General features: G+C 42.4%; 1 long non-coding RNA gene across 1 annotated transcript; it reads left to right on the top strand.

The window, feature by feature from the left end:
• Nucleotides 1-979: 979 nt before the first annotated feature.
• On the top strand, nt 980-6,169 carry LOC135446909 (uncharacterized). Its single transcript, XR_010439930.1, has 3 exons — nt 980-1,105; nt 2,057-2,130; nt 5,991-6,169. It is a non-coding gene; the product is annotated as an uncharacterized LOC135446909 (long non-coding RNA).
• The last annotated feature ends 12,076 nt before the right edge of the window (nt 6,170-18,245 follow it).

Genomic DNA, 18,245 nt, shown 5'->3' with positions numbered 1-18,245 from the left:
TACTGGTTTTGCATGGCCTGTGTTTTGGTAGGGGGGTGTCCACAGAGGTGGCTCCTATGAGAAGCTGCTGGAAGCTTCCATCATGTTCAGCAGAGCCAATCTCTGATGGCTCTGAAGATGGACATGCTGCTGGCCAAAACTGGGCCGATGAGAGAGGTTGGTAATGCCTCTGGTCCAAGGAGAGGAGGAAGTGAGGAGGACATGTGAGGGAAAACAACATGGTGGCACCAAGGGCAGTGGAGAAGGAGAGGAGGAGCTGCTCCAGGTGCTGGAGCCAAGATTCCTCTGCAGGACGTGGCGAGACCATGGTGAAGCAGCTGTGCCCCTGCAGCCTGTGGGGATCCATGGGGGATGCAGGGATCCACCTGCAGCCTGTGAGGATCTATGCGGGTTGCTCCACCTGCAGCCCGTGGTAGAGGTGCCCACGTAGGTGCAGGTGGATGCCTGCAGGAGGCTGTGCTCCAGTGGGAGTCCTGGTGGAGATAGGGGACCTTTGCTTCCAGGCTGGAGCAGCCTGTCCTTGAAGGACTGCACCCCATGGAAGAGAGGCCCACGCCACAGCAGTTTTTGGGGACTGTGTGCCCGTGGGGGGAGCTCACACTGCAGCAGGCGTGGTTTGGCTGCTGCTCGAGAGAGGGGGCCCAGGCTGGGGCAGTTCATGGAGAGCTGCCTCCTGTGGGAGGGACCCCACGGTGTCACAGGGGAAGGACTCCTCTCCCAGAGCTGCAGAAGAAAATCTCAGTGATGAACTGACCAAAGCCCCCATGCCCTGTCTCCCTGCGCTGTCAGTGGGAAGGAGGGAGGGGCTGGAAGGAAAAAGGATTTAAAGGGCTTATTTTACTTCTCATTATCCTCCTCTGATTCTGTTAGTAGTAAATTCACTTTGCAACTTTAATTGAGCCTCTTTTGCCCTTGGAGTGTTTTCTCCCAGTCCTCATCTCAACTCATGAACCCTTTGTTGTTTTTTTCTCTCCATTACAGGTGTGGCAGGGTAGGGTGAGTGAGCGACTCTCTGGGTGCCTGGCACTGGGACAGTATCAAACCACAGCAGTGGGGAAGTGGTGGAGTTACCATCACTGGAGTTACCATCACGTTGAGAAGACGTGTAAGTGTGGCACTTGGGGACACGGTTCAATTGTGGACTCGGCAGTTCTTGGTTAGCAGTTGGACTTGACCTTAGATGTCTTTCCTAACATAAGTAATTCTATGATTCTGAGGTCACAGGTGGGAGAAAAATCCCAGTAAACACACTGGAATTGGTTACATTAAGTGGTATGATGTCATAGTTATACAGGCATCAAAACCCAGTCAGTTTTAAGCTAAATGCAGTATAAACCTAACTTTAGTGGGGATTTGCAGTGCAGGAATAATCTCAATCCTGTTTTCCAGAAGATGTGAGAACAGATGTTGCCTAAGCTACTGTTGTTCACAGAGACATAAAGATGTTTGTGAGCTCCAGGCTCCCATGGAGTCTTTGAAATTTTTCCTCAACATCACTGTCACTAAAGAAGAGCAGGCTTGTTCTGTTAGCAGCTGTTAAAAAGTCCCATTAAAGCAGTTCCCAGTACCTGCTCTGCTTCTGTTGCCCTAATATCCTAAAGTCAGGCATTACATTTAGGTTTATACTTAAAAAAGTACTCTCCTTGACTATGGTTTGGCAACAGGTCTTAAAAGACATCTCTAAATAAAGCTATTTAGGAGACTATATCCAAACAGATGGTTACTCACACAGTGGCATTTCTCTCCATTTCCAAAGGCCTCTCTGGATGGAAGGAGGAGGGAAAGAGGGCACCTGGCCAGCTGTCAGAAGCTGTGAGCTCATGGCTGCTCATGTGTCTTTTTGCACTGCTTTGCCTCCCATCTGCCCCCAGATTATGGTCTGGGGGTGACTGACAGCAAGGCTCACATAGGCTTATCATTGCTTTTAAATGTGAGATTCACTGTGAATTTAGAAAGTCAGCATGTGGTCAGTCATTGTGTCTTTTTCTCCTCCTATCTCTTTTTCCCCATCCTCTTCTGGATGTTGAAAGTCATTCTTAAAGGAAGTTTGTTGCAGGTAACAGCCCAATCAGTGACTAACCACTGTGACTCCAGAGACATGGCATTACTTTTATGTTTTAAAAAATCCAGGTAAGCTTTTATTTTCCTATATGGCAACAGATAACCCTTGTTATTAATTTGCAATGTATGTAATTCAGCCTAAGTGGGGGGAAGGGAAATCAGAAGGAAAGGATGCATCCTGTTAGAAAATGGAAAATACTGTATTTATCATCTTAAAAAGAACAAAAAGATCTGCAAGTTATGTGGGTTTCTGTGACAGTAATTATCCTTCTATTCAAGAATGAGTAATTACATTATTCTGCATGCTATCTTCCCCCCTCCCCAGTTATGTGGCATGTGCAGGCAGGTGCACACACACATGCAATGTGCTTGTACCCTGAAGAATAAAACCAGGGTGCACTAGAAAAGGTAGTTCCATTTTTATTTTTTTTTAAATAATGGTGATTATGCTAGTTCTTTGTTTATGCTAAACACCACTGGGTGTTTAGCATAGGAAGAGGAAGGCAAGCTGAATTTCTTTATTTCTTTTAAGGAAGCTGGGTACTGCTTTGCCTTGGCATTAGCCTGTGCAAAGGGTTCACTCCCTTCTGTCTGCAGTGAGAATATATTAAATATTGATTAAGTTAGAAGACAGTTTGTGGAATCTGTGTTGAAAGAGAGAGCTTTTGGGGCTCATTGCAGGATGAATATCTGCTACAAATATTATTTCTGTGTTTGTTCTAATTAAAATGTGAAAAGGTAACATTTGAATGCATAGTTATATCCCAAGTATTTTTCTGCGAATTGTTTTTTCAAATTTTTCTTACTGATTGACAGAATCATTTAGGTTGGAGGAGATGTTCAAGATTCTCAAGTCCAACTGTTCACCCAGGACTGCCAAGTCCATGATTAAACCGTGTCCCCAAGTGCCACATCTACAGCACAGGTGTCTTTTCAGCACCTCCAGTGATGGGGACTCCACCACTCCCCTGAGCAGCCTCTTCCAGTGATTGACAACCCTTTCCATGAGGATATTTTTCCTAATATCCAACCTAAACCCTGGCACAACTTGGGGCCCTTTCCTCTTGTCCTATTGCTTGTTTCTTGGGAGAAGAGAGCAACAGCCAGCTCATTACTGCTTCCTTTCAGGTACTTGTAGAGAGGGACAAGGTTCCCCCTGAACCTCCCTTTCTCCAGGCTGAACAGCCCCAGCTCCCTCAGGCACTCCTCAGAGCATTTGTGCTCCAGACCCTCCTCCATCCCCACTGCCCTTCCCTGGACACGCTCCAGCACCTCAGTGTCTTTGAAGTGCTGCTGACTTACAGATCAGCAAAGAACAAGGGCAGATCCTTAGGAATACGGAAAATGGAAAAGGAAAAAGGGAAAGAAGGGAGGAGAGGAGAGGAGAGGAGAGGAGGGAGGGAGGGAGGGAGAGGAGAGGGAGGAGAGGAGGGGAGGGAGAGGAGAGGAGAGGGAGGGAGAGGAGAGGAGAGGGAGGAGGAGAGGAGAGGAGAGGAGAGGAGAGGAGAGGAGAGGAGAGGAGAGGAGAGGAGAGGAGAGGAGAGGAGAGGAGAGGAGAGGAGAGGAGAGGAGAGGAGAGGAGAGGAGAAATGAAATCTAACACAGTGATCTAATACAGTGATCAGTGAATGCAAGGCTTAAAAGAACCTGGGGACTGGTCACAGAAAAAACACAAAGCAGGTACAGCTTTATAGAGGAGATACAGTCACAAACAAGACACTCAAGCCATCAAAAGACATTTCTGCATTTCTGCGTGCTTACATTTCTGAAGTACCATCTCCAGAAGAAAACAAGGTTTTCCTTTTAGTGAGTACACAGCACACCAAGGCTGAACAATTTGTGAATGTGAAGATTGGAGAGAAGAGCGATTACAGCAATCAAGGTTCTGACACATCAATTAAAGTAGTTGGGTTAGACTAAAAGAATTCTGTAAAGCATCCATGTCCCCAACTTTGTGGACAAAATTCATATGGTTTGGGGGTAGTGTGTGGCTTTGTGCTCACACAATCAAGGACAGTGAGAGTGGGAGCACACCTGGGTTAGTGTGAGTTCTGTTGCTGGCTTTGTGAATGCAGGTTCAACTGCACACACAGCCCCAGGAAGCCCCTGCTCCTGGGGAGACTGGAGACAGGAGCTTCACTGCTATGTAGGCTTTAACAGTTTTGTTAAGAAAATCTAGTGAGAGTTTTTGGACAGAAAAATTGCAGGATTTAGCTGGAATATGAGGAATCTTTGGGTCCCTAGTTAATTATGATTTGCTTTGTTATAGTAACAGAAATAGTTAGAGAAAAGAAGACAGTTCTTGTAATAATAAGCGTGGGCACTCTTACTAATTTTTTTATTTGTATTCTTCCTTCTCGAAAGAAGCTGCTGTAAAGAACCCCAGTTTTCACAGCCACTCCTCATAAGACTTGTTCTCTAGAACCTTCCCCATCTCTTCATCTTCCCCATTCTTCTATGAACATGCTCCAGCACCTGAATGTGACATTTAACTTGTCTTGCTTTTTTCACATACTGGCTGTGTAAAGCATCTGAATCTTTGCCAGACTTGGTAACTACTCACAGATTAGAGCTCTCCAAGGAATTTTTGCCTGCTTTTACAGAACTATCCTTGCTTTATGCAATGCTGTGCTTCTGAGCAGTCTCTTGTTTAATCAGTAATACTCATTTCTCTATCCTACTTATAATGCACCCACAGCAATCACAGTAACACTCATAAAACCTTGGTAGAGCCATGGGTGCAACCTCAGGGGCTGAGCCAGGTCTTCCCAGGGCAGAATCATCTACACACTCCAATTGCTTAGGGAGTCTCACCCAACTTGTTCTTAAGCAAGCAACCTGAAGTTAGAGGTCCCATTTTCCCTCTGGCCTTCTGTCCAATTGATTCTCCATTTCTCCTGTCATTTGTCATTCCTAACCTGGAGTTTACTTCTGCTCTTTAATCTGCTTTCCAGCTCTCACAGAACACATATCAATAAAGAAGTGTGGACAAGATGTATCAATAAAAAATGAGTACTCAGAATAGTCCTCTACATATTTGAAAACTGTTGCTGTATCTTCTCTAGGACAAATCTGACTTCATTTGGAAGTGTGTTTAGACCTCAAACACCCCTGTTTCAGGACAATGTGCAAATAGCTCTCTTTTGCCTGTAGCCAAGGACCCAGAACCTGACAGTGCTCTAGGCAAGTCTTCACCAGTCCACCTAACCTACTCACCCACTCCGAACCTAAATTTTTCCTGGCAAAGGCAACATTCTTAAAACAAACCCTACGTTTCTAAAATTCAATCTCAGAGAAAAGTGAAGCCTAGGACAGGGTTTCTACATGTAGACTGAGAGATTCCCCCTCTCTAGATCATCAAATCTGTCCATCTGTCACTTGGAAAAGTCTTTATCCAATGCTCAGGCCTCCTCCTCCCTTAACAGCAAGCCACATCCACGTGTGGCAGGATGCTGGGTCTCGTGTGGTGTCCCTCTAGACCTGATTACTATTTTTCATGTGTTCCTTCAGTTCCAGACTTCAGAAGTGCTGGGAGGGCTGTGCCACAGTCCCTGGAGCAGTGGTTTTCCAGCACAGACCCCAGGCTGTGGCAGTGTGTGGCGTTGGCAGGGGTGGTGAAGGAGCTGGGGCTGTGGTTACAGTGTCACCCAGCCTGTCTGCTGTCACCACTCTGTCCCCTCATCCTGTACCTGGTTGTTGTTTCATGCCAAAAAAGAGAGTTTAGGAGCATGATAACACAAGTACAGGACCAAGGATTTGTCTGGGGAGTGAGGTCCGTTGACAGCATGGGTGTGCATTGTGTTAGGAGAAAGAGGTTCTGTTCATAATATTTCTAGATACATACTTGAAAAAAATGACTGCAGGAACAATCATGAGTCATGGTCACAGTAAAAAAAACGATCTTAATTTTTGTGTATCTGTCTCAACAGCTTAAAGCCCACTTCAGAGCACTTCAGAGAAGAACTCATCACAGCCTCCTTTACTGTTTTTTGTGGGACATCTGACATTTACCCATCTGACATTTAACTGTGTCAGAGAAAACTATGGCATAAGGAATTGAGATGATCAATCAAATTTCTTGGACAAATGTTTGTTAATGCTCTGCATTTAAGCACCAACTGTATTTAAACCCCATCCCTGCATTTAATTCTAACCCAGATTTATTCAAACATTTATTTGCCCTATAAATAATTTTGTTATGGCAGGTTTCTTCCCAAGCAGTTATTTGAATTATTAGAGAATTAATCTGCCCTCATAGTTAGCAGAAGAATAATGTTGAGGTATTTTTCCTTTTGTATAGTATTTGCTCTCCTGCCCAGCTATTGCATATAGTATCCTGGTAGAATAGGTTGCTTATTCCTAGCCTTGAACTTTTTTACCAAGAAAACATTAGTTTTAACAAGAAATTTTCGAGTGTCTTGTAACAAGTCATTATTTCACCTTGGTGACTATTTCCTTTGATCATATACATTCTGTGCTGAGAAAAAGCAAAGTGAAATAAAGTGTGGAAAAAAATCTCAAACCGCTCTGAAACAAAAGCCAGATTTCAAGTGTATATGCATGAACTTTGATAAAGTTCTTGGAATAAAAAGAATGCAGGCTTTGTGTAGGTGGTCCCATTACAAACAACAGTGCCAAAACATGTATACTCAGAGATAATAAAAAGAAATAATATTTTCTGTGTTTTCCCACCATGAAATGACATGTTTCACTACACTGAAAAAGAGCAGCTGAGTGTCAGTGGTCTGGGTCAGTGTTCACTAACAGCCTAAATGATAGCATAGCAATTGCATTCAATACATTTGCAAATAAGCAAAAAACTTGAGAGGGGATGCTGGCATGCTGGTCCAGGAATAGAATTCAATGTTCCTGGCAAATAGGAGACAAACTGGAAAGGCTGGGAGTATAAATCGCAATACAGCACATGTCGTGTCCAGTTCTCCTCTTCTGCTCTGCATTGGGAGGCCTTGTATGAAATGCTGTGTCCAGTTTGGGGTGCCACACTTTAGGAGGAGTAATTGGAGGGGGAGCAGTGAAAATGATCAGAGCTCCAGAAAACAGCATCTCAATCCTGCTTGCACTAGCTGAGTGAACACTGAGGTGTGACATCGGGTGGGTTTTTCAGTACATGAAAAACAGGGATGGACTGAACTGTTCTTGTCTAAGCTGAATGGGAGAGAAACCACAGACTTATACTGCAACAAATACAAATTCAGGTCAGACACAAAAAAAACCTGCCAGCTCAGGAAGCAGAAATACTGGAATAACACTGGGACACTTCATTATTACTGGAGGTATTAAAAACATGTTAGGTTGACGTCTGTTAAAAAGGAAATGGGATGTTTGAACTTCTTTGGGCATAGAGAACAGGGGTATAACCAGGATTTCAGCAGTCCTGGGGTTTTACAACTGTATAAATAGTCCATCAAGATAAGAGAATCAACACCAGAGTAGAAGGTAGATCAAATCACTTTGTCATCTACCTGCAAAGAAAAGGCTGCTTCTTTTCTTCCTCCTGCCCCCCAAAAGGCACTGGTGACTGGAGAATTTGAAAGATCTCCCAGAATGTACAAATGCGGAATTTGCTTTCCTGCTGCTTTCAGAGACAATATGTGATGGTGCAAATATATTTCTGAGTTTCCATGTAAAACCATACAGGATAAAAATAAAATTACATTATATCTGGATCCATGAAAGCCGTGGGTGGGTGGGAGGGCTGCTGCCAAAGCTGTGATTTTAAGCTTCATGAATTGGGGAGAAATTGCAGCTCCTCAGTGAGATTGATTCCATGACTGCTCAGCTTGATAAGCTCAGCAGAAGATCGTCAGGAAAAAAAATCCTAAAACCTGTGGGGATTTTTTGTTTGAATAAAAGCCCCTGTTATGGAACTGTAGTACTGCTTGTTAGTAGCTTTTGCTGTTTGACAAAAATGCTACTCATCAGCTGATAGCATTAGTGATTATTTATTATTTCAGCCTCTAGTTAACAAATATAATGATAAATTTCTGCTGAAAATACCATTGTACTTGGCAATGGGTACTTTTTAAAACTTGTTTTATATCTTCTACTGAGACACATAAATAGAATTCAGATATAGAAAGGTTTTCCTGCACAGTTGGGGTAGAAAAAAGGGTTGTGTACATTTACTTTCTAGTCTGAGAATTAAGGACACAGAGGAGCTTTTGGCATTTACATCTTGGCTTTAAAGGGAACTGGGAAATATACACCAGGCTTCGTTGTATTTTTCCTGTAGATCTCCATTCCCTTTGCCATCTCTCCTCCCTCTTTTTAAACAGGCTTTGAAAGTCCTTATGGACCTGATAGAGCATTGCTCTAGGAGTTTCCTCATAACCAAATCCTGTCACATGAGGATACTGCTAAGAGAAGAAAATCACTAACAAGTTCTAGCAATGCCAAATTACATTCAGTTCTTGTATTTTCACTTGGCATGGTAACACTTCCAAAGAGCAATTGTTTCACAGTCAGAACTTCTGCAGCCTGTTCATTTCCTTTCTCTTACTTAGCTGTTCAGAGACCATCAGACACCAGGCAAGCCAATAATGTCCATCTGAGCAATTATGTAGCTTAAACATCAAGTGAGACAAACTATTTTTTTCTTGCAAGTACAATTTAAAGGGACAAACCTGATAGTATCACTAGAAATAATTCACTTGCATAGCAATTATTTTCTCTTTAGTGATCTTCAGGTATTGATTAAATTAAAGGTCCTGACTTTTAAGAAGATCTTTTCCTAAAATAGTCCTTCTGACATGGCAGACATGGAACACAATTCTCTTATACAAAACTCAGTACTTGCACCATGATTTATGTGACATTTTCAGCAAAGTACTCAAGAACATGCTAGCTTTTCCTAGGCTACTTGGACTTAAATTTACACTGAAGGTTATATTTATAAATAAGGAGCTTGTGCCAGCAAAATTGGAAATAGAAGAAAGTCTCTTTTTAGACTTGTCACTGGAAGAAACACTGCTATGCATGGGGATTTCAGTGGCTCTTCCATGAAGGACGACTGGCAACATATTTTAAAATGCTTTTAATAAAGAGATTGAGAGATTTTCAGCCCTTCCCTCTCACAAGCATTTAAAGACAAGAAATTCCTTTACACAGCACGGCAGATGTGCAAAAATATGATTGATGCTTAATATCCATGCTGATAGCAATGTTGCCCAAAGGGAAGACCTGAGCAAGAGGGATTTCTGAATTGAGCACTCTGAGGGAGGAGGAAACCTGATTTGCTAATTGGTTTTGGTGGGATACTTGTTAAAGAGGTCAAAACCAGCTGGGTCTGGTTAATATGTCCTGCAGTGAATTACAGAAATCTCCAGGCTCCATCCTTTGTTTCAGGGTCTGTGTGCAATGTGGAAGTAAATAATTGGCATTAAGTTTATGTTATTTGGAGTCTCAGATTAATTGTTGTCCTTAACAGGATAATGATTTTAAATCAATTTCATCCCAGTAAACTCCAGGTGTTCAGCAAAGGGGGCCATGCTGCAGAGTCACCAGGACTAAAACTTGTATCTGCTGTCCTCAGATATCCACAGAATAAATGTCTGTGTGCATTTGTCTCCATGACTGCCTTTATATTAATTGGAAGAGAGTTTGACCATATTTTTGGCATCTGCTTTAAGATGGCATGAATCACATCTTCAAAGTGCTTCTTTCTCTTTTCTGATCACACAAGCAACCAGTTGTGGCCAGCTTAGGGACAGACATTTAACTATCAAATCCATTAGGTTAGGACAGATGAATCCCAAACAAAAGTGCAAATATACACAGTATGCCTGGACACACATCCCTTGTGCTGTGGTACTCTGCTGATGCCAAATGGCATCTGTCTGGGCAGTGCCATGGGGCACTGCTGGGTGCATCTCTGCCTTTCACCAGGAAAATGGACAAGAGGGAGGGAGGAGAGGGGCTGGCTGCTGCCAAGCTTTCATCCCAGTAAGGTATGGAAATGTGGCTGCAGAAGCCACCAAGACCAAGAACTGATATACTCTGGGGTCCCAGAAATAGTCCATGTGCCTACTATGAAACAGATGTAGTTCAATTAACAAGACACTCCTTGGGCACTAAGTTAGGATCTCTCAGCTGGTGGCTTCAATCCCTCCTTACAAGACACTTGTCATAGAAAAAAGAAGTCAAAGGCACCAAGGCTGGAAATAATAGCATCAGCTTTCTTCTGTTTTGATTTTCAGATATAGGAAATTATTGCTCAGCAAGGGAGGCAGTGTTAAACCTAAACTTCTGTCTAAGGGCCCAGGTGTCTGCTGTGGCTGCAGAGCTATTGCTGGTCCAGCACCACAGTCTGGCACTGCACGAGGCATTGCTCCAGCTGAGGATGGCTGGTGGGAGCAGCAGCAGTGAGGCAGGTCACCCTCCCTCATTGTTCTTTGACTTTGCTTTCAGGTAATTTCAGAGAGAGGTTAATAAAGAGTGTTTTTCTTTGAGCAAGGCTTGCTTTCTGTGATCATTTTCTGATAATATCATTTGTTTTCAGCTTGGCAGTAGGTTTGTGGAATGAGATCCCCCCGGACCTCCATGACTTTGTGTTTTACCTGGCAGCAAACATCTCAGTTCTTTCTCTTGTCACTTGATCTGGGATAAAAGAAACCTATGCCTTTCTTAAGGAGGGGAAAAAAATTAAAAATCCCAGAGGGAAAGAATGATTATAGGAAACATAGGATGTACATTGTAGTGGGTGGCCATTTTCTGCCAAAGCCCTGAACTCAAACTCTGTTTATCAAATAAATGAAACATTTCAGCATGTGCAGTGTGCCTGATTCTGCAGCAAGCAGCAGAAACAGCCCCATGTGCCAGGCAAGGGGTGAGATAGCATTACACTTCTTCAAGCTGTAAAAAGAAACCTTTGTGCCAGCTTTGGTGCAATATTTGGTTTGCTTGTAAAAAATTCAGCCTTCCATAATTTATAGTAGGTGTAATGAAATATGTGTAATTTGATGGAAAGTCCTTGATAAGATACCAGCAGTGGCAGCATGGGGTTATTTCCTAACTGGCATTTGAGAGAGCCAACATGATTAAATCAGGGCTCATTTTAACTTGACTTGTAATTGCCTGCACAGGAAAGGTAAAAAGTGAGTTCCTCTGTAACTATGAGATTTTGTTCTCCACATCCAGATGGAATATAATATTGCTGCTGTGGCTTGTAGGCTTGTGGGGTTTAAATAGTGCCTGCAATCTGGTGCCATGCTGATTTACTAATCCTTGATCTTAGTTGAACATGATCACAGTCCCTGCTTCTGTTCATAAGGGATAGGCTTACTGTTAATTGACAGGCTTTGGCGTCCTACCAAAAGAGCTGCTATGGAGAGAAGGAACTAAAACTGAGCAGAGGATGTGTCGGACAAGCCAGTTTGGTGGGGGAGAAATCTATTCAGTAGATCTTTATGCCAAAAATTATTTTCTATTTTATTGTGTCATTAAAACTACAGTAGGCGATTTGCATTTTAAGATGAAACTAATAAAAACAGAATAATCTGAAATGTGTTTGCAGGGTGATTAAGTAAATAAGATGTGGTGTTTGGAATCTTCCCAGCTACTCTGCTTTCTGTTTATTTAATTATTGTGTCAACTTCCATGTTCGTGTCTGCTCACAAAACTTGTGTGCAATGGTACATGCTAAGCATGCCCAATCTCATATTTGTAATATTGCCCACAGATTTCAAAGAGATTGTATCCCAGGGCTGGGGACTGCATGACATTTTATCCAGAATTTTTGAAATTTATTGGGAAGGTGTTAACAAGCTGTAATTTTTTTTTTCAGTAACTCCCCAGAAGTTTCAGACTGTTTTCTTTTTGTTCAGAACTGTTTTGCCCCAAGTTTTGATCCCTTTCTCTAGCTTTCTAGACTTGGCAAAACCTGAGAGAAAAATAATTTTGTGGGGAAGTCTGAAATTCTTTAAGTTCCATCCTCTAGACTTCTGCACTGCTGGCCTTGCAGGTTTCAGGTATGCTAAATTGAAGGACAATATTTAGATGTCAATGGTACTCTAGGAGTATACAACCTTCCACCAAATAGTTTTATACCCTGCAGCCTTTTATAGCCTTTATTGGCTATAAAATTGCCAATGTAGATGTGTTTATTTGTGTACAACTTTCAGCCTATCTTGTGTTCTGTATCTGTTACTCATAACTTAGAGCCCACTTGCCTACAGGCTAATATAAGTGCTTTGAAATTCGTGGAATATAGTTTTTACCCTGGGTGCTAAACTTTGGGGGATTTCCTGCCTAGTTTCCATATTTGATTTAACCAATGGAAAAGGGCAGTGTAACTCTGAAAACTGAACAAATTATGATGTGCTGAGCCAGGGCTACACTGTGGAGCAGGGCAGTGCAGTGGCACATTTGAAGGTCTCACACCAAACCTAAGCCAGTGAGTTGAAGTCAACTCTGAGCCTTCCCAGCTCTCAGTTGTTTGGGATGCTCAGATGGTGCATTTTCCATGCTGGTGTAGAGAATATGCCTTCAAAGTGGCCAGATAATTGTTGCCTGACTATGTTCTCACATAGGGTACTTGGAGGGGAGGGTTGTGATGTCAACAGTCATCTTACATGAGTGTACACCCACCCGTGAAGTCTGTCCATATCAGGCAAATATGTCTGTATCAACATGGGGCTTTTGTTCTCCAGATACATCAGTTCAATAGAAAAACAGACATTCCTGCAAGCCATTCCATGGCCTCTGGAATGGTCCTAGGCCTCCAAAGCCACGTCAGAGCTATTGCCATATATCTGCAGGTCTGTGTAAACCTTTGTCTTAGAGGCCAGATCACAGTTCATGAAAAAAGAGTTCATGTTCACTCTCATCTATATTCCTGAGCTGCGTCAGATTCTTCCAAACTCTGAGATCAGAAACTCTCTATCTCAGGTGTAGTTAGCAGTGCCAAAGCAAACTTCCCCTCATTATCTGACTAGTTGGGGGATATGACCTGTGAGGTCACAGTGTCCAACCTTTGTATTGGCCTGGCTGGTTTTAGCAAAATCTCTTTCTCATCGCTGCATATTTCTCATCTCTGCCAACCATATCATTATGGAAAGAATGGCTGTCTTCATCTTCATAAAAACCCTCCTGTGAAGGGTTTTTATAAACCTGCTCTCATGCCTGGGACCTTGGTTCTTTATGGAACCTGAATTGGGCATCAATGAGATTCAGAGAAATCCTTCTTCAGCCTACCTGTGGTGGTGTCTGTGACTTTGTCTCAATAATTCTGCAGCATGTCCTCTTCTCTGGCCCCCCAGCTGGCTGGATTATACTGAGATATGGCCCAGCTCTTTCCAGTCTGTGGTCCTTGGTTTTGTCCATGCAGACAAGAGAACTAGAGTGAGGAACTGAGCTAAAGGGAATGCTGTAAGCCAGATCCTCCCCTGTCCTGGATTTGGGCACAGCTGGGGTGCACAGCTAAATGTGGGAGCTGGGAGACATTCCTGGGTTCAACAGGAGAAAAATGAGCTGGAGTATTTTCTTACTCTCTAATTATTCTTAAGCAGGTTAAATCCAGCAAAGGCATTGCCAGTCTTGACAGATCAATTCACACTTTATGACTTCATGAACTCATATTGAGTCATCGCTTGAACTTCAAGGCAAAAAACCACAATATTTTTGTATCAGACAATTGTCAGTGAATCATTGAGTGTCCTGATTTGGAAAGGATCTACAAGGATCCTTGAGTCCAGCTTCTGGCCCAGCACAGGATAACCCCAAGGACCACACCACATGCCTGAGAGGATTGCCCAAACATCTCTTGATGCTCAAGCAGACTTGGTGGTTTTCATTGCTGGCTCCTTTGCCTTCTGTGGCTGCAACAATTCAAATATTGAAAGACTTTTGGCTTCTAACCAGAGAGGCATGGAGGCACGTGCTGTATGGAAACACCAAATGGGCTGTTTCTGGAGCTGGAAGAGAAGTTGAAGCTTCTCACCTTGTTTAAGGCTACTGAACTGACTTTTTAACTCTGAACTGGTACTAATAGTTGATCATTTTTTAATGATCATTTTTTAACAATCTAATTATCATTTTTTAACAATCTAAAAATAATCTTGTTGTAATCACTCAGAAGATATCTTGTGAATTAATAGAGGTATGATGTTAAGTTAAATAATATTTAAAAATTTATGTGTACATTCTCATTCAAAAGGTTTTCATTCTTGGTTTAATTTATTTCCTGCTGTGATGGTTTAAAACTTTTTAGATCAGGGCAACTTTAATTCTGAAGAGAAAAGCACACAGGCAAGCTGAATAGGATTTACCTAAAACACATGAAAAATTTAATTTGAATTAACTTTAAGAAATTATCTTACCTTAAATGGGAGGAAAACATATTTGCAAGTTGAAAAAATGGTTTGTCACGAGAGGAACATAAAAAGGGGAGGTGGAAAACAAGGTCTATTCTCAAAAAAGTTATTTTTTACAAACATCTATAAAATTTAGGAGAGTTTTTGATAAAACTAATTGCCCGGAAAATTCAACTATTCCCTAAAGCATCACTGTGTTCAATTTGGAGACACTACTCAGCCATTACAGTGTGAAACAGCTTTGTTTCAATTGAAAATCTCAGAGCAGTCTCCTCCAGAAAGTTGTTTCTCATCTTTCATTAGTAAAACTTGACTGTGAGGGGCACCTGCAAACAGCTGAAAACTGCCTTATTACAAATATTTTATTAAAAGCCCTTTTTAAATAAATAGCTTTCTGTATTGGCAGAGATTTTGAGTAATGTTAGAAAATGTTAGCTACGATTAAGTAGTTCACTAATAATTCAAAGCTGGAGAAAGTTATCAGAAGGATGCTAAAAAAAATCTCAGGGTAGAAATGAGGGCATGTATGTTTAAAGACAGCCCTAGGGGGAAAAAAGTATTGTGGTGAGAATGTAATGTATTTATAGAGCTCAAAAGGGTGTGCTCTGTGAAGGTATTGATAGGCAGTCTGTCCTTTTTTCAAGTCTTATCTTCAGGGTAGCAGAGCTCAAATGTGCCAAACACTTCTCGTGTTCAACTCTGATTGCATCTGTGCAATTTTCTCTGAGATTTATGTCTGGTGCCAATGAAAGCAGTGGGCATTGTCTCACTATATTTAACATATTTGTTAGATTAACTGATTGCTTAAATGTTTTTATTCTTATCACATCTGCAGTGCCAAAACTTCACTGATCAACAAAAGGATGCTGACTGGACAGACAGTAGAGTGACTGCTGTTCCAGGCAAGAAATGGAGGCTCAGAGGTGTGACTGCTGCGGCCAGGAGAGAGCAGAGCTCATGTGCCTGCTGAACTTGTATTCCTGGTATTGTATTGGGATTTTCGTGAGTGTTCTTGCACCCTGTCACACACGTGCTTGGCTTCTTCATTTAGGAGAGACTGTAGAAAAGACAAAGGCATCTGGAGCAGGAAGGTCAGAAGAAGCAGTAATAGGGCAAAAATATTCACACTGTGACTTTTACTGGTGCCCTTTCAGTTATAATATTCTTGCAGAATATTTAATACCCCAGCACATCCTCTACTACCCCAGCACATGCTCTACTACCCCAGCACACATCTGAGTTAACTGAATGTAGTCACTGATCAGGGATACAGGAAATCTATTGTTGTTGCTGTGATTGTGTCACTGTCGAAGGAAGGGGACCAGGACACCAGATGGTTCATCACAGGTCCTGTTTATTGAAGAAAGCATCAAACACTTGCACAGCAAATAATAAGCTTATAAATATTCTGTAAGCCAAGCAATCTATTGGTTAAACTATACCATTAACTCTTCCTCATTCCTTTGGGCCTACGTTCTCTACTTCTCACGTCTTACTGTCCATTTCTTTATCATACTCAGCTAGGCCCAAGGACACACTATCTTGCAGGTGCAGGATTTGGAATTAGCCACAGCTTTGTACTTTTCCAGTCTCTAGTCATCTAAATTCCCAACATTGTCACAATTTTTAATTCCAGAGGTGAGTAGCTGGTTTGCTTGAATTTTGGCTTCTTTAGCTTTCTGATGTGTCTTGTGGGGTCTGGAGTTCTCAAGGCACACATCTGGGTGCAAAGAAACCATGCCTGCTGTTCACTGGTGTTCCTCTCTCTGTTGCAAGTGGCTGCTCCAGAACATTGTGCTGCTGGTCTTGCAGAAGAGGTGAGTAATTTACTCCAGGACTATGCTTGGTCATAAAAACCTTCCAGCATTGCATAGCATGATTATAGATATGCCATCAGTGGCCTCTGTGTGGGTAATTGAAGTGACCTTTATTGGTGTATTTGCTGTATTGCACTTGCTAATGTACTCTGGGACTGCATGAAGTACTATGTTTAATCTTTAATTTCTGCTCTGAGAAGTGGGCTGTAAATGGTGGATATGGGAGAAAGAAACCAGCAATGTACCTTCTGACACACTTTAGTTCATCTAGTTTCATTTTATCAAGTGCCCTTTATCCCTATCATTTATCACTGGTTCATTTCTTGTAACTGCTGTGGCAGAGAGGGGCTTGGGAGGTGATTTAAAAGAGAAATAAATAAAAACCTTACAAATCAACTCACTTGGAGACTGCCTAGAGGAAAAAGCAGTTACTGTGGTAGGAGATCAAACCAAGGCTGACATCCCAGCCAGCAAGGGTACAAAATCACTGGGGTGAGAGGGGCAGGAGAAACAGAGGAAGACAAGGTTAATTAGGAAGGATAAAATAAAAGCTGAGCTTGAGAGAGTGAAAGAGAGGAAACTGTTAAACAGGTCATGGAACAGAACATCAGATAAAGGAAAGGACATTTGCCGTTTTAGCCGCAAAACTACAGCATGAGCCAACTGTTCTACCTTCTGGTTTAGCCATTAGAGAAAAAGATTTTGCCTTGGTTGTTCCAGAGTTTGCACTACGCTTTTTTATGTTCAGGGTGACCAGGACCATTTTCTCTAGATTTTTATGTGTGCCTTTCTATTCACGTTAGCCAAAGGAGTTCATGCAGACTTAGCAGATATCAATATCAAAGTGGCCCAGAAGTAGAAGTTATCTGTGCCAACATCAGGCCTTGTGTGGCTGACCCTGGGCTTCATGGCTGCATCCTTCAGTGCCCCAGCAGTGCTTCTCTCAAAACACATGAGCAGGGTGGAGTATGAGTACTAAAAAGCCATGGTAATTTCAAATTTGCTTCTCATTCAAGTTGAATGTCATTGTTTAGATTGTGTGGTTCTCCTTTATGCTCCTGCACAAGATGTACATTCTCAGCCAGAACACAACTGGTAAGCTTTGAAACCATATATATTTCACAATGCTCACAAAATCCACACAAAATAGACATCTTATAATGCCCAAATATGCACATTTAAAAGTTGGTGGAGGAATTGTCCAGAATATAGAATATCACGACAAGGTTTTGTACAGAGCAATTTTTTAAATTAGGCTTTTGTTTTTTTGGTTGTTGTTGTTTTTGTTTTAAGTCTTTGAAAATAGGATTTGATGCTGATCTGCTGAAAGGTCTTATCCAGCAGTACTGCTGGCACTAAGTCACAGGGTAAACACAGGCTGGCAGTGCAAGTCACAATGGACCACAGCTTGAAAATTACTGGCCTAGCAGCCTGGGAGTGGGAGCTCTCTGAGCTCTGCCTTTGAATCTCTTTTCTATTTCCTTTCTGAATTTCATCATGAACAGTACAAAAACCATCATTTCTGCCTCTTGCCTTTGCCTGTGTAAAGGGGAAAGTGCAAGCACAGAAATACATTGCCTTTTTCCCCCCCATAAAGTCTTCATTCAGATGCTCATCAACCTAATTTTTCCTTCCTTCTCTCTGCTCTTTGCTCGTGGGCTTTCAGCTCTCCTTTGCCATATCCCCCTGCTTCTGTTAGCATTGCTCCTTTGTGCCTCATGTTGTTTCTCCTCTCAGCGTGGCCTGCTGATGTGCTGTCGTGCTGAGCAGAGGGGCTGGAGCAGGGAACAGTCCTGCCAGCACTGGAGGAGAATGCTGTGCCTCCATTCAGTGCCACATTTATGTTCGCTGATTATCAAGAGGTGCTGGATCCAACTGAGCCACTTCAGCTTGGTGTGAGAGCATATCAACAGAGTAAGGAGGGAGCCCCAGGCCCTGGCACACACTGATCCATGAGAGCATCCCACAGCAGACCTGGGCTTTCTTGCCCTCTGGCCAGCAGGGGCTTGATCCCTCTGGTGTGTGTCTGGTGAGACTT

The sequence above is a fragment of the Zonotrichia leucophrys genome, chromosome 1 (genome assembly GCF_028769735.1).
Source record: "Zonotrichia leucophrys gambelii isolate GWCS_2022_RI chromosome 1, RI_Zleu_2.0, whole genome shotgun sequence".
In the NCBI taxonomy this organism is placed as follows: domain Eukaryota; kingdom Metazoa; phylum Chordata; class Aves; order Passeriformes; family Passerellidae; genus Zonotrichia; species Zonotrichia leucophrys.
Note: the sequence above shows the minus strand (reverse complement) of the source record. Positions and strands in the feature narration are given on the sequence as shown.